Source organism: Malurus melanocephalus, unplaced genomic scaffold, assembly GCF_030028575.1.
Source record: "Malurus melanocephalus ecotype Western Australia unplaced genomic scaffold, MMel_1.1 scaffold_257, whole genome shotgun sequence".
Lineage (NCBI taxonomy): Eukaryota > Metazoa > Chordata > Aves > Passeriformes > Maluridae > Malurus > Malurus melanocephalus.
Window position 1 is genome coordinate 820068 of NW_026623489.1, and position 12002 is coordinate 832069.

Genomic DNA, 12002 nt, shown 5'->3' on the forward strand with positions numbered 1-12002 from the left:
CATACTTTCCCCAGATTAGTTCTGCAGGCACATTTAAAAATGCCTTATAGCTATGAATCTGGATAGAAGGCGTATCACACTTCTCCCAGCCATGTCTCCCAGACCTGTTCTGAGGCTGTAAAGAGCAGCAATACCTTAGATGAACTCAATGGCTCTTGTTTTCTCATTCACCAGCATCCTCAACTTTTGCCAGAAGAATTTATCAGTCAATGCAGTCCTAAAAATGAGCTAGATGTGCCAGGAGGTTGGGCTGTTTGTTTTTTTTAATTCAAAACTAAYTCAGAGGATTTTAGTCACACAGCTCCTACTGAAACTAACAGGGTCTGTAAATTTAAACCTCTAAGTCTTCCCTGAAAACTTGGGCACATGAATGGAATTTGCATGTGATTAAGAAACCCTGCAATAYCCTTTCTATTTCCAGTTATGTGACTGGGTAAGTGAGAGACACTCTACCACATGATGGTAGGGAATGAAGGGAAACGAGTCCCATTGCCTAACCTTGCTTCCACCAAAACCAACTGCCTTGAACTTCATTAAGGAACAGAGCTGAATCTTCACATTTAAAAATTAAATCACACACAGAGAATTACAGCAAAGTCAAATGGAATACAAGCTTTGTTCAGTCACTCTCTTTATTGTACAATGATAAAAAGGTATAGGTGTAGATATATGAGAATGAATCCTTAAGTTCATTCTAAGTTTTTAAGTTGAAACACCTCCTTTTCCACATTTGAGCATTTGCTATGTGGACTGATGTAAGTGTTCCAAAAATTTTTCTAAATCTCTTTTAATGCCCTTCAACAATCCTCCCTTAACTCCTTCTTTGAAACACAGACGTTCAGTAGAGTTCAAACTACAAAAATTAAGCACTTCTCTTACAGTATCCACTGACAACATTTAAATCTTATAATTAATTTCTGTATGCACCCATTTTCTAACTAAAGAAATGAGAGCCAATGAAGCATATGGAGAAGAGATAATAGGAAAAAGAAGTTAATTTTTGGTCTGATGAAGAACCAAAAGAGAAAAGTAACATTTCCATTGCCAGCTATTAAAAGGACRTGCTTGAAATGAGTAAGGTTGACCATACCATCTCCATCTGACTGTAAYATGAACAGATGCTCTGTTGGAAGAATTCTCTGAATGAGAATTCAAATACCTTTTATGCGTATTAAGTCAGTGGTGCAAACACTTAGTCAAGACTGGAGTCCCACTATGTTTGATAAGACTTCTTGGCAACGGGGCCACTGTGTCACCCTGAAGGCTTTACTGTCTGCTGGTATCTCAGAGTGGCAGGTCCCCCTTCCTGCCCCTTCTTACATCAAAAATGAAAGAGCTCAATTTTTTTTTGTCAAGCCCACCCAAAAGCTAAAAGCAGAATCAAAAACATCTGGACAGAGCAGGCAGGAAGATCATACAGAACGTTAAGTTCAAGGCAATTTCATTTCCAATATTTAGTGAGTTCCAATAACAAAAGAAAGGTGTTGAGACATGTTTATAGTCTGTAGTTACTAGACAACTTTTTTTTAATGTCTTTTGCTGGCAGCTATTTTTCATGCCAAAGGGGCGAAGAACACAAGATATACATACATTTCTCAGGCAGACTGGAAAGTCAGCTCTAAAGTTACTCTAAGTTTTCATCTTCCTTACTGTTTTTCATAAAAACATGCCTTCTACCTAGTGACATTCAACCCATGCCGGATGTTTAAGAGATAACTGTGCGTTAGGGAATAGTTAAGGAATTCAAATAGTGTGCTTTTGTATCTAGTACTGGGCAGATTTTGTAATGTTAGAGACAACTGATCAATGCCTGCCCTCTTGCATACTGATTCAAACACACTTAATCCAATCCAGCACCTTGTAACAGCATTTAACAAAAAAGTAAAAACCGCTCCAGAAGAAGAGCCAAACACACAACACAGCAACAAGCTCAATAAAAGTTAGAGCTAACAAACTCTTTAGGCCTAAAAAGTTTATTAATCCGTAAAAACCAATAAAGAATGGGAAAAGACTTTTATCACTTAAAATCCTCAGATTTTTCAACATGTGTGTTACCAATTTTGTACCAAAAYTGTAGATTTTAAAACTGCATCTTGTATGAAGCATATTAATCCAAATAGCGATACTCTGTGAAAGTCCCACACCTCTCAAAGTTTCCTCAAAGACACTAGACAAGCAATTCTTCAAATTAAATTAACTTTGCTGACGAAACCCTACTAATTAACCAATTCTACTCTTTGTAGCAATGCTCTGACTTGGTTTAAAACCAGACTGCTAGATTTGATTTGCCTCTTCTTTGCTGTACACTGCAGGTGTTACTGTGATTATAGCCTTCCACCAATAAATGTGATGCTGATTCAGCTAGCTTGAAACTGCAAGCTGTTTCAAAAAGACCTGGCATGCCACATAAAGCATACCCTCTGCTTCTTTCTTCTTCCTTTCTTTCTTCTTTCTTTTCCTTTTAAGATAAAGAACTAAGAGGACACCAGCTTTTACAAATGGACCCATTTCTCTACACTTCACACTCTWCATTAATATGCATATTACGACTGTCAAAATGAAGATGCTAAAACTGAATTGGAGCTATTTTTCAGTCACCTTCTCCAAGGACGGATAATTGAAATAACATGCATAAAACACTTGCTCGTTTATATAACTCAGTCCAGCACTGCTTGTTACATAAAATACAGATGATACATTAAAAAGAAAATGTCAATGCTGCACTAATTTTTAAAAGCAGAATCCTTAATGGCTATACTTTATAACTAACAAATTTAATTTTCTCATTGTAGCACCAACTAATTATTGGCTTAACTAGTGTTTTTTCTCTGATGTTATTTTAGTCTCAGTATTGAACAATTACTTAGTTTCTAATCCAAAAGCCTATAGCACATTCATAATTTTATGAACAGTCCCACTGAAGTTTAYAAGCTTTATCTCCAGCCTTGGATCTAAATTTGAGCAGCAACATTCTCATCCTGAATTCTTCAGAGAAGCYTCTTTCTATGCAAGCTGTAGAACATTAAAGCTGAGCCCTAAAGGCACCTAAATCCTGTGAACAATACTTTTCATGTCACCAACAGCATGCACACAACAGAATGTTTGGAGAAAGATCTTTGACAGAAGATTTTCTGCACTCGCCAAGGTTAAGTTAACCCAAGTACTAAATTTAAAACAYACAAAACGTACTGTATATGAGAAACTCCCAGCTTGAATGTCYGCTTACATGCTTTGTCTTTCTCTGCATCTCCTGCTTGTATTTGTGCTCCTGAAATGTCATTGTGTATCATGCCAACAGACTTCCAAGAAAAAGAAATTAAGGAAAAAAAACCCAGCAAACTATAAAATCCCTTATATAAGTGGGTCATAAATCTCTAGYGCAAATTTCCAAATGCACTACCTGGAGCAGGAGATCATTCTGTTTCTCTTTACATCCTGACCTCAAATACTAACAGGGTGTTTTTTCTAAATCTATCACACACTTCTAAATGAGCCATTTCACTTACCTTGTAAAATGAAGCATTTCAATAGCATTCAAGGGAATGCTGCAGAGAAGACTGGACTACTTTTGGCAAAGTTTATCTCTTTCCCCTACCAAATGAAGCAATTCACATTAGTCYGTGTTGGTTTAAGCTACCATGACCCTGAACCAGGGCATCCATGGTGCTGGCACGTTTTCTGTCCTGCTGACCCTAACTGTAAGCACCAATGTCCAGCAGGCAGGCAGTTACAGGAACAGCCTTAACCACTGCAGAAAAATATGTCAGCGCCTGCCTGTCACAGCCTAAAGTATGTGGCTGCTTGCCTAGCYTTTACAGAAGTTTCCTTTCTGTCTCTAAGCAGCTGTGAAATCCCACTGCTGCTGKGTTAAACTTCCAAAGAATTCCCACYGCCARCCCACTGGTACCAGCACCAGAGGTGTTTRGCCCACAGACACCTTCCAGCCAGCCAGAACCTCAGGTAATGCTGACAAACACTCCATTCTATACAATGTTATTTATGGGTGGATTGCCTGCATCTCAAGCATCAGAGAATCACACCACCACCAACTCTATGTCTTGCCACAGCTGCAAAACCTGGCAYACTTAAATTTCAAGGCCTCAAAGCTCTGTCAGAAGAGCTAACACTTCTAACAACAACAACAAAAAAAATCTTGCAAATACAAAGGGAGGAAAAGTACTTTATGAAAGCGTAAGTGTTGCCAGAAAGATATGGTTTACAAAAACACCCTGTCACAGTAAACTCTATCAGAGTGGAGACTGTGTGACATCTGTTCCACCACTTTGGACATCTGAAGATGCAACTTTGGCAATGGGGATCAGAAAATTCCCCGTCAAACAGCATAAAATAATCTGATGCTGGGAGGACTTTCCACCTGTAGGCTTATGGATGAATGCTTTCCTATACCCCCAAAATGTCATAGTTCCTCATCTGCCCACTGCAATGGTTTCCTTTTATAAGGAAATACTACCCGAGCAAAACAAGAATCCCGGGTCTAACTGACTTGACCCCTGCCAATGCTTCTCTAATCCCAGTCACTGAGTGAGCTTTCTCTATTAATAGAGAAACTAGAGTTCACAATTTTGCCACTCAAATTTGTTCATGAAGTAGAACTATGCTAGAATATGAATTTTAATTATTTTCTATTTTAAATTACAGATCGTTTTCCCATTTCCAAATAGTTCAGTCAAAATTCCCCAGCTCCAAAAAGCTAGACAGGTATAGGCAGAAGAAAGAAATCAAAATTCCTGAGGAACTTCAAAAAATAAGAAAAAAAAAAAGGTAAGTACTTGTGCTGGTTTTGGCTGGGATTGAGTTAATTTTCTTCCCAGYRGCTRTAACACAGGGATTTTGTAATTACTGCCAGCAYTGCTTACACAGCATCAAGACCTTTTTTGCCTCTCACCCAAACCCAGCAGAGAGGAGGCTGAGAGGCACAAGAAATTGGGAGGGGACACAGCCAGGGCAGCTGACCAAAGGGATATTCCMTATCATATGATGTCATGCTCAGCATACAAAGCTCTGCCACTCAAAGCTCACTCCCATGGGGAGGGAGTGAATGAGCAGCTGTGTGGTKCTTATTGCTGGCTGYGATTAAACCATGACAGTATCTAATGAGATTGTAACAGCCTGCACTATGCTTTCATCTTCTCCATTTCTACCCTCTCTACAGAATTACAACTCATTTTCAAATGGGATTCCTATCCATCCATATATATTATATTACACTGCCTTGCCTGCAGCCTTCCACAGGCCCCAGGTAAAAGCAAAACCAGCAGATTCAGAGACACATGGCCCCCATTTCACATTTGACTTTTGTTATAAAGAAATGCYCCTAGAAAACTGCAGAAGAAGCCTGAGATTAATACATTTTTTCTGATGCAGTTTTAAGCTAATATTGTTGCATCATAAAGACTGAAAAAACTCCAAGAGTSAGATTCCAAAATTCAAATATTTCAGAAAGGAATTATTTTGGTTTTCATTCAGATTTTAYCTAAATAGAAGAAAAAATTAATTAGGTCAATGGTCAAGTGAGCAAACATCATCACACATATGATTGTTAGTTACAACAATTAGTGCCTTTAGTTGTACACAAAGCCCTGCCACTGATTGTGAAACTACAAGAAATAGCAAGATTTAGACATTTGTCTTCAGTATCTTGACATTAGCAATGGGTATGATTTTCTATTTGCTGTAGTCTAGTGTCTAAAGATAAAGATAATAATTAAAAAATAAATGCATAAACATAACCAGAGTCAGGAGCACATACCTAGGCTGTATTAACAAGCATCCTCACAGCTGTCCTTTTAGCCTTTTGTGTCACTAGAAATGAACACASCTAGTAAAACCAACATAAAATGTTATTTGTACAGAACCAGTATTTTCCACTACTGTTTTACGTCTAATGATTGCATGTAGAAATTTTCTATCCACCCCATTATTTTGTATTTCCTGGTTTTCTGAAGTTTAACATTAGCCACTTCAGATTAGCTAAGTACCCTGGGTAAGTTTCATGACATCTGAGGCCTTTAAAATCCTTTCCTTTAAATGCYTGCATAATGCATGGATGGGAGTGCACACACATTCCAGAATACTCCCCATTTGCAGAGTCCAGTCCCACTACYGTCCTTGGTCATGCTTGTCTCAATCACAGAATGCAGCTGTTGCCTCTGCATTCTCCCTCTGCTTAGCTCCTGCAGCCAGATTTTCCACTGGTCACCACACTCTGCCTGAAACCTATTGGCTGCAGATCTGAAAATACGACGCAGGAAATAAAACGTCTCACTGATTCCACATGGAGCTCTGGATTCCCTCAGAAAGGAGGCTTATGCTCCYCCACTGTTTATCACCTCCTCCTGAGGATTTCTGAAATGCCTGACTATACAGGCTGAGGAGGAAGCGGATGTCTCAGATCTACAGCCTTGCAGGCTCTTCTTTTGGAAATGGGCAGTAAGGGGTAAAGGCTTGGAAAACATGAAGTGGTGCATCAGGAACTCAGTCATGCTATTTAACACTATAAAGTCCATACCAAAGAGACTACAGATGTACCCACTAAAAAGAAAAAAGAGAGGTGAGAGTGGGATATGTGAGGAAGGACAGGCCTTAGCACCTGAGTCAGTGTCCTGGGTTCTGTCCTGCTCAGATTTCTGCCAAAGGCAGGAACAGCTCCAAGCAGGCACCACAGACACACTGTGATGTCCACTCAGTGTTGCAACAAAATGGTTAGGCACCACAAAGTCCTGCATCTCATTCTGATAAAACCCACTTCTCTTTGACCTTGTTATGCTCTCCTCTTTACAGGCAGAGATGGTACCATTGGTGTAACCAAGGGAGAGCCTGTGCTTCTGTCATCAGCTGACTTGCTTCCCTCTCCCAGTTCCAGAGTGTGAGAAGCCAGGCCACTACATATGGGGGCTCCACAGGCACCTGTGTTTTCACAGAGATGTGGTGTSTGAGGGATCCTCAGGTCCTCCCTGCACTTGGTGTTGCAGCACCACTGTATGACAATCCTGCAGGAGAACACTCTAGCCCATACCAAGGTCACATTAAGAGAGGGTCAAAAGGAAGCCATCTTCCCCAAACTCCATAAATAGTTCATCCAAACAGTTCACAAGTGTTCAGTAATATAACCATATATTTTGATACAGACCTCACTAAAGATTCTGGCTGTAATTTCTACCACTGGTTCAGACAACAACTCACTCYTGGTTACAAGCAAGGCTGCTTGCAAACCCTCTTTCTGTACAGTCTTTGAATGCTGTGCCTGTSCTACTGAAGCTAAGCTCTTCTTTAACACAAGTTTCAGTGTGGCTTCCCCAGAAGACTGGTGTCCCTGTATGAGCTGGTGTTTGCTCATGACAAGTGACTTGACACCCTCTAACAGTGACCATTAACACCTCAGCAAGGAAGGATAACAGCCTGCTACCTCTGTAGAATATAGCTCAGGCTGAGAAGGTGCCAAAAGAGATGTTTATATTTAGGTCATTAACACCATCGTGTCTTTGAGCAATGGAGATCAATTTAAAAAGCACAAAAAAAAAGGCCAGCTCTGCATTATTTATAGCAAGTTACTGGAATGAAGAATAAAGCTATAGCAGAGGATACATGCAAGYCTTGTGTAGAGCTATGTGTCCATGTTTCAACAGACAATACCAGTAAAAACTAAATACTGTGTAACTGCTGACATATATATACATATATACTAATGTGTATATATATATATATATATATGTATGTGTGTGTGTGTGTGTGTGTGCATGTATATGTACATATACATATGTATATACACAGGCAGGCACATACACATATAAAGAATGAATAAAATACTTTATGAAATAATCACACTCTCAAGTAAAATAAATTTGAAAAGAAACTAAGTAGCATTACTTAAAATAAAAGCATTCTAAACATTKAAAAGCATCCCCAACACACATGTGACAGTACACTTCTTAAAAAAACTCTAGGAATTCAGATTAAAAAAAAAGTCAAATTTCTGGAAGGAAGTCTTGCTGCACAGCAGCAGGCTTTTCCATGAAAGGGTATTTTACGGGATAGAAGAGTTATGTCCTAGTGATCGTTCAATGGACTTAAACACAATCTCTGAAAATTCCTCCCAGCCTCTTTCCATACTGATTAGTGGCCAAACATTTATTTCCAAGCCTTTGTAAAAYTGCACAACTTGCCATGTGAAGCAGCAAGTCAGTGATCTGAAGCCAACACTTTCCCACATAAGTTGTACATATCATGTGTTTGAACTCCCTATCCAGTTGGTTTGTCACTTGAACAAATTAGCAAATATACTGCTAAAAGTAGATGAGTGGTCAAATGCACATGTAGTTCTAAACTGAGGTGACAACACTTCATATTTCCCATACAAATTTATACCACCTGTGCACCTAAGAAGGGAACACTCAGCAACATCACTGACTCTTCTCCCCATTAAGAAGCTAGAGTGAGCTACAAAACCACCAAAAAGCTGAAATATGATAATGCAGAAAGTCTCCCAACAATTTTTCATTTCAGAGTAGGAAATTATCAATTCATTAAAATAAGAATGCTGGAAAAAAATGAAGAGTACTGTTCTACATATGTTTATATAAAGAAAATTAAACAGCAAAAATGGAAAGCCAGAAAAAACTCAACCCAGCAGCCCAGTGACAAGGGAATATCTCCAGTCTASAGAAACTGAAGATCTAATGCCTGTYCCAAACCTGCCTTTTGCTRCACTAGAAGAGTACTTTAACCCCTAGGTCATTCTTGAAAGAACAGGATTTTCTCTAAAGAGTTTTCTTATTTTCCTCAAACACATCTATCAGCCTCTCAGAACCGGGTAAGAGCCAGCAAAGGCATATCCCCACTCCAGAGCTCCAAAAGCAGGAAATCCACCACCATTCCATCACTGTCACAACTGCCAGGGGCAGTCAGGATAAAGTATCCACTTGCTGGTTTCTGATGCTCTCCACTTCAGGGACTGCACCCAGGGGCTCTGTAATCTCCCCACTCTGCAGGAGAATCTTGCTGGGAGCCTAGAGCCTGTTTTCTGCTGGCTGGCRTCCTAGAGGAACATCTGCAGAGCATCACTGTGATTCAGCATAATCTGAATTCCTGGTTTTACTACGAGTATCACWCTAGTACAGCTGAGCCCAACTGACAATAGATGGATTCAGCTACATGTGGTCAGTAAAATGATTCTCTCTGATAGGCAGGAGGGAGAAATGGGGGTTCTGGAAAGAAAACTTCAGACTGAGAAAACTCACTTTTTACAGCAAGACTTGCCAAAGTAAACACTAGCTTCTTGCTCTTCCTCAAGCACCTCAAAAAAGCTTGCCAAGCATACTGATAAAGAACAATGAAATAGCAAAATACAATCTACTCAAATTCTACGTTTGCACAACCGTCCTGCAAAACAACAAAAAAGGTTAACTTTCAGTTTTTACAAATGAGGTATTATCTTCCAAGTTGTTCTTGCCAGGGACTTGAGCTATTAAGCCATTTACGCTGGCTCCTATTTCAGCTCAGAACGGGATGCCAAGAGACAGCGTCAGCTCATTTGCTTCTGCAGCTGCCCAAATGTGGACTGCTACAAGAGCACGGCATAGAATGCTAACAGGGAAGTACGGAAAGTGGGAGCATAACTTGCCTCAATCCCAGTGGTTTCTCTAAAAAGTAAGAGCAGAGGGACAAAAGTGAATGGCAGGAAGTGATCAAATTCACACTTGTTTTGGATATCAAGGAAATGAATTATCACAAGGCATTAAACTTCTACCAGCAGACTGGTACAGTATAGTAAATTCTCTATTTTGGAATAAACMTCAAGTTCAAGATGGTCCTGGAGCTAATCTCATTTCAGCCTTCTTTCTATTAAGTATTCCAAAGTCCACATATTTCTTGCTCAGACATCTCTGAAGAACCAGTTGACTGTTGTTAGATGTACAAGGCTGATTCTCAGCAAATCCTTTGAATTCAAAGAGTTACATGGACTTTAACCAGCAGCTTGCCAGTCCCACAGGAGCCCCCCCAGCTGCAGACAAAGAAGGAGAAGTCATCAGAGTTGCCCCAACCAAGCACACAAGGAAGCACCACAGTCATGAGTTGGCAAGTTTACGGTGAGTTTGGGGAAAGGAAACACTTTTCCAGAGCTCTGAAAGAGCTCCCTGAATAAAGGACTTCTGATGAAAACTGATAAAGCCAGGTGCTCAACTGGAGGCAAGACACACCTGAGGAAGCCTTAGTGTGGTGAGATCTCAGGTAACTAACATATATTCAAAATATAGTGAAGCATACTTTATGAGTCAGTGAGGTTACACATATACTTGAAGGTAAATAACTGATTTAAATGCGCCAAAGCAGTCTGAATCTTCCAAAACCAAACACTGAAATTAAATGCAGCCTTTCATTTTCTAAAACCCAGTCACCTCATACAGGTCTTTGAAGAAGACGCAAGTTTTTCCTTGAACATTATTTTAACTTATGATATATACATATATTCATACACAAAATCTATGCACATAAAAGCTGTAAAAAATGTTCACAAGTTTCTCTAGTAAAATGATYTGATGTACATCCACAATGAACAGACACAGGCCTGGGAGTTTTCCCATAAAAACAATACCTGTACAGTCTGACACTATGCTGGAAGCACCACCACTGACATTTTTGGTATTCTAAGATTTACAACAAATGCTAGTCTTCCTCTCCTCCCCCACCTACCTACTGCCAAGGAAAACATTGATTTTCTGATGTTAACAAAAGGTATTCCTGGAAACAACAACAAAAGCACATAAATAAGTTAACCTATAATTACTTATTGTTCATACAGTCCTTCAACCTAATTGCTATYACACATGAATAAGTGGCTATTAGGGCATTTACTGGACTTTGAACTTCACTTTTTAGAGGAAAGGACCAAAAGAAACCCATTATTTTTTTCAGCTGAAACCCACACTACCCAAGTACATCAAAAATATTTTTTAAAGTACTGTTAATCAATGCAGACTGTGTACTACCAAAAATATGCAGACACCTTAACCAGTCTCCCCTTCTATATCCTCTCCAACAGTCAGGAGACAATCTCAAAAAACTTCTGCTTCTGAAGCTCAGTAGCACATGATTTGCTGTTGACATGCRGGAATTGAGGCTCCTCTTTAGCCAGGTACGTAAGGGGTTTGGAATTTTTAAGTAAATTTGCCTTAATTTGGCAAGGCAATCCCGAGATAAATAGGGATTGTTTGACTAGCTAYGACAGTGGACAGCAAATGGAGTAATTTTATCAACAAAAGCAAAAGAAGATACTTTGTTGAGGAGTATTTACAAGAAAATAAAAGTGTCTTATTYTAACATATTTTTCTCAGACTGGTATGCTCAGTCACACTGTATAACACAGATACACATATTGTAAAGCATCTTTCAGCTCATCTCTTTGTGGCCATTCACTAGAAATTAAATACCTTTGGCATGCCAGAATCCATTAAATGATAAAATCTATGGACAAACCTTTACTTTCCATCTGTCCAGAATTTCGGAAGATGCGTATTTAACACAGCTTTGGAGGATGATGTAACATGCTTCACAGAATTCAGTGTTCAAAAACATCAAATAAGCTCTAACTTGTAGTTACCTAGGTTACTAGTTACCACTGAAGGCCCTCTCAGTGTGCTAAAGGATGCCAAACCCACTCTTCTTGGGCAATCATGGATATCAGCACGTTCCCAATGCTCTATTTGGGTTGTGTGGCAATGTTTTGGTAGTGGAGGGGCTACAGGTGTGGATTCTGTGAGAAAYTTCTTGAAGYTCCCCTCATGTCTGACAGAGACAGTGCCAAGATGGACCTGCCGCTGCCCAAGGTCAATCCCACCAGCAAACACGGCAGTGCCTCTGGAATAACACAGTTAAGAAAWGGGGAGGATGTGCAGCAGCAACTGCAGCTTTTAGCAAGGACTAAAAACATGAGAGAGGACCAGCTYRGCAGACACCAAGGTCARTGGAGAAGGATGGGYAGCAGG

The 12002-nt window shown here is 39.7% G+C and overlaps 1 protein-coding gene across 4 annotated transcripts in view; it reads right to left on the reverse strand.

Annotated features, from left to right (window-relative positions):
* Positions 1-12002, reverse strand: part of SPATS2L (spermatogenesis associated serine rich 2 like) — a 75023-nt gene that overhangs the window by 41178 nt on the left and 21843 nt on the right. The window lies entirely within an intron of this gene.